A 4,477-nucleotide genomic window follows, 5' to 3' on the forward strand; every position below is an offset into this window, starting at 1 on the left:
TATCGGCCAGTAGAGCCCCCTGCAGACAATGCTGAAAAGAGGTCATCTTGATTGAAAAGTCATTTCTGATCCTGAATGGTAACCTGGTACTTCCTGGGAAACCCCATAATCCTGAGTGGTGTCTATGAGTTCTCTGTGTGGCCATTGCGGTGAATTAGCAAAAGTAGCAGATAAATACCGATGGATTGGCCCAGTGGCTGCCACAATGGGTTCAAACACAGAAACAATGTAAAGACGGTGCAGGACCAGGCAGGGTCCCCTCTGTTGTGCACAGGGTCACTGTGAGTTAGAATCTACTCGTCTGCACCTGATAACATAGGAGGGAGATGGGTGTCCAAGTGGGTCAAAAGTTTGCACAGGGAAGCAAATAATTATATGGCCAAAGAAAGTACCTGAGAGGGATTTTTTTCCTGAAATGGTTAGCGGCAGGGAAACTCCCTGTGAGAATTAGTTTTTGTGTCAAGTTGATTGGATGATTCTTAGTTTAGCAGTTGAGGCCTCCTCCATGGTGTCATCTACCACCATGTGATCAAATCCATGACAGGACCTGCTGTCATAGTTAGAGATGACGGGTGAGCCCAACTCACTGAATCAGGTCACAGTCCCGATGCCGTTGGGAGTGAGATGGGGGATGGAGTTCCTATATAGGTTGACTGTCGGGCTGTGGGAACCACAGCCCCTTTCTGGGTAGGCTGGCTCACAGACCTCCTGTTCTGTGAACTTGAGCCAATAGGCTGCCATATTGCCTGCCAACCTGGGAGCCATCAGAGCCTGCCATCTGACCTGCTGACCTTGCAGTTATTTGACTCTGCAGCCACCAGCCTGACCTGCTGAGATCCAGCACCCTGATTTGTCTTTCTGCTTCCTGGTTCCTCCACCCTCACGACACAAGTCAGGAAAACCCTCTAGCTTGAACTGGTATGGGTTTACCGGCTTCTAAAGCTGTGTGAGCCACTCTCTTGATTTAAATCCCTTGTGTGTGTCTGTACATACCTCTATCAGTGATCAAATACCTGCAAATAAAAAGCCCTCGACCGCAGGGCTTCACTGGGAACCCTGCCAAACGTTTAGAGAATTAACACCCATCCTGTTTCAATGTTGCAGAGAGAGGAAAGCCAGGAAGACCCTGCAATGTATCGTACGCCGACACATAACTGTCTCAGCGATTTAGCGCTGCTATGATAGGGAATGCCTTCAGCAAGCACATTTATTTTTTCACAGTTTAGGAACATTTTTTTCCACACATTTAATTAATTATGTTAATAACTGGAAGCATTGGCAATGCCACCAGCTATTCTTCCCAGAGTGGCAGGTATAACTTTAATGGTACGCACTCGACCAGCGACTCCCCATCAAGTAAGTAGAGGCTGTTAAGGAGGAGTGAGACTTGGCTAGGGAATGGAAAGAACTGAGTTACTGTCAACTGATAAGGCCTTTCTGGCCAGAATGTCATCTAATTCTGGACTACATAGGCCTGTGGCTACCGGCCCACTTTGGAGGGCATTTTCTACTAACGTACAGGAATAGGATGAGTTTAAGACCTTAACAGACAGTGTGAATCGGGCCACAGTCTACCTTAGCACCAGGCGCCATCCGGGCTACACTCAGTGTTCTCCTCGGATAGATCATGGTGCCACCGAGCAAGTCCATAAACCCGCTCGTCACTCACCTGGAAAGCCAGGCCTCTTCTTGACCACCTCGATGGAAGCAAGAGGACCTGCTGTGACTTTCAGCCATTCTTTGTTTCCGGCTCCGGACCCTGCATTTGGTTCACCCCTACCTGACCTTCGGATTTTGAAATGGACAGCACCGCCCACTGGGTGAGACACTGCAGCAATGTGCAACAACCAGAACCACGAGGGGAAATATCCGAGAGAAGTGGGGGGGGCGGGCAGAATGGAGCTAAATAGCGTCATGAACAACTCGGGCATTTAGGCATAATTACGATCCAACTCCTAGGGGCTAGTCCAGCCTTGATTTCTCTAAAAGGGATCAATACCACGAATACAGAGGCCTATCATTTTAAAACCAATCAGATACATCAGTGCCCAAGCAGAAAGCACAGAGCAGTAACTCCAATTACTTTCATCTACTTAGGGATGGCTTTATGTCCACACCTTAAAGCAGTGGATCTCAACCTTCCTAATGCCCCAACCCTTTCATACAGGTCCTCATGCTGTGGTGACCCCCAACTATAAAATTATTTTCGTTGCTACTTCATCACTGTCATTTTGCTACTGTTATGAATTGGACGACCCCTGTGAAAGGGTGGTTTGATTCCCAAAGGGGTCGAGACCCACAGGTTGAGAACCGCTGCCTTAAAGGTATGCAACAGTATTAAGACAGCAAATATAATGAAAACCAGTAGATAAAATCCAACGACCTAATTTCTAGTCATGTGATTGTGTGGCACAAGAATAAAGTGATACAGAAAATTATATCCAATTTAAAACAAAATACCATATACCATAAACGTGGAGAACTCCCGTTTCTTAAAATGTATGTATTCAGAGTCATGAAAGGTTCTACATGTTTTCTCCTAACATTTCCCTTCCTGGGTACAAATCAAATTATAAGACAGTAGACTTTAGAGTAAATTAAATAGCCACCCAAAGGCCATTTTGCCCCTTGCCCTAATGAATATTGTGGCCATGCAATATTAAAAAGATTCGTCATTTTAGTTTTTCTTGGGATTACTCCCCAAATAAAGATAATTATTCATGATGCATCTGAAAGGTCTGCCATTTGGAACAGAGATGTGATTATTTGTCTTTTTCCCAAGTAGAAAACTTTGAATGCCAGGCAACTATTATGATGGGAGTAAAATCTCTTCCGCCCATGTCTCTGTAACCATCAAATAATTGGGTAGGGCTATAAAAAAAGAAGATACAGTTGCAAACATCTGTTAATAATTGGAACTAGAAATGTACCGAGTAGGAATCTAGGAAATTTTGGAAGTCATCAAGAATGAAATGAGGCGCATGAAGATTGATGTCCTCGGTGTGAATGACCTAAAACAGACTGGACTGGCCATTAGGAATCAGAGTCCTATCGTTAATATGCTGGGAATGGCAACTTCAAGAGCAAGAGGTGCAGGGCCAATACTATGGGTCTGTGAGTGAGTGACAGATGGGCTTCCTGGTTCAGGAGGGCAGAAGCCAAGGGACCTGAGGGGCTGAGGACCGGAGATCCAGTTGCCGGCTGAGGAGACGTGCTGCTGTGGACCAATGACTGTATCCTTATTGCTTCCCGATCCTGGCTTTTGGTAACCGGTAACTACCCCAAAAAAACCCTTAATTGTGAGGCTTGCCTGTAACAAATTATTGAACCCAGCATATCAGTGGAGTGTTGTGGAAGAAACAGTTGCTGTCACAATAGATAAAGAAGGATGGAGTATGAAGGCATGTCTGACCCCTGCCTTGTGCCTATAGGGAAGCCAGAGGGGGTCCGATGTGGCCCCCGCACTTTCTAACGCACCTATGGTAGTCTTGGCCCCCACACTTCAAAAGCTCCGTCTTAGTCTTAGCCCCAACTCCTCACAAGCTCCTTGATCCTGGCCACTTTTGACACCTCTGACTACTTATGAGGGGCTTCAAAAAGTTTGTGAAGAAATTCCATTACTTTTTAATTCCAATCTTGTATGTGAGATCTTGGCACAATTGCACAGACTAGAGATTGTTCACATCTACTTACCTGATGATCAGGGGGCCCGGGGGTGTAGTGGGTTATGCGTTGGGCTGCTAAGCGCAAGGTCAGCAGTTTGAAACCACTAGCCTGCTCCCTGGGAGAAAGATGAGGCTTTCTGTTCCTGTGAAGAGTTCGTCTTAGAAACCCACCGGGGCAGTTCTACCCTGTCCCATGGGGCCGCTATGAGTCGAAATCAGTTTGACGACAGCAAGTTTTTTTTTACCAAGTAATCTTTCTTTTTCTTTTTGATCTCTACAAATGCATGACTTCAATTGCCTGGGCTCGGGGTGGGAGGTGATTCCTCCGTGGGAGAAACAGTCCCAGTGTTCACTGGAGGGAAGAGCTGTAGGCCCACAGATCGGGGCACTGAGGTGAAGCTATCGCTGAGGAAGACCCAGCTAGGTGGCCACGGTGTGTTCCCTCAATACGAGCTCGTGCCACAGGATGCCAATTCAGGTCACGCGGAGGGCAAAGAAAGACAAAAAAGAATCACTTAAGTCTACGAGGAGAAATGCAGGGTCGGTACTCTCCAGAGTCCTGCTGTGCAGGGTCACATTTTAGAATCCGGTGTCTCAGTTGCTGGGCCCGGCACAGTGCATTTCAGTAATGATTCAGCAACCTTGTCATCGAGATGGCGTCTCCCCCGGGGTTTGGCTCTTGATGGAGGAGGAAGACTGACGTCTGGTTCAAGTCCTGCAGCCACTCCTTGCCCGGGCCGGGCTTCTCCCCCGAGTGGGTCCTCTGGTGGCGAAGCAGGTCTGACTTCCAGAAATAGCCCCGGCCACACTCG

General features: G+C 47.2%; 1 protein-coding gene across 1 annotated transcript in view; it reads right to left on the reverse strand.

Moving 5' to 3' along the window:
* LOC123521916 (zinc finger protein 343-like) overlaps nt 1-4,477 on the reverse strand; it is a 36,911-nt gene that overhangs the window by 19,550 nt on the left and 12,884 nt on the right. The window lies entirely within an intron of this gene.

This window comes from Echinops telfairi, unplaced genomic scaffold, assembly GCF_000313985.2.
Source record: "Echinops telfairi isolate 266 unplaced genomic scaffold, ASM31398v2 ScPeMD7_655;HRSCAF=1070, whole genome shotgun sequence".
Taxonomy (NCBI): domain Eukaryota; kingdom Metazoa; phylum Chordata; class Mammalia; order Afrosoricida; family Tenrecidae; genus Echinops; species Echinops telfairi.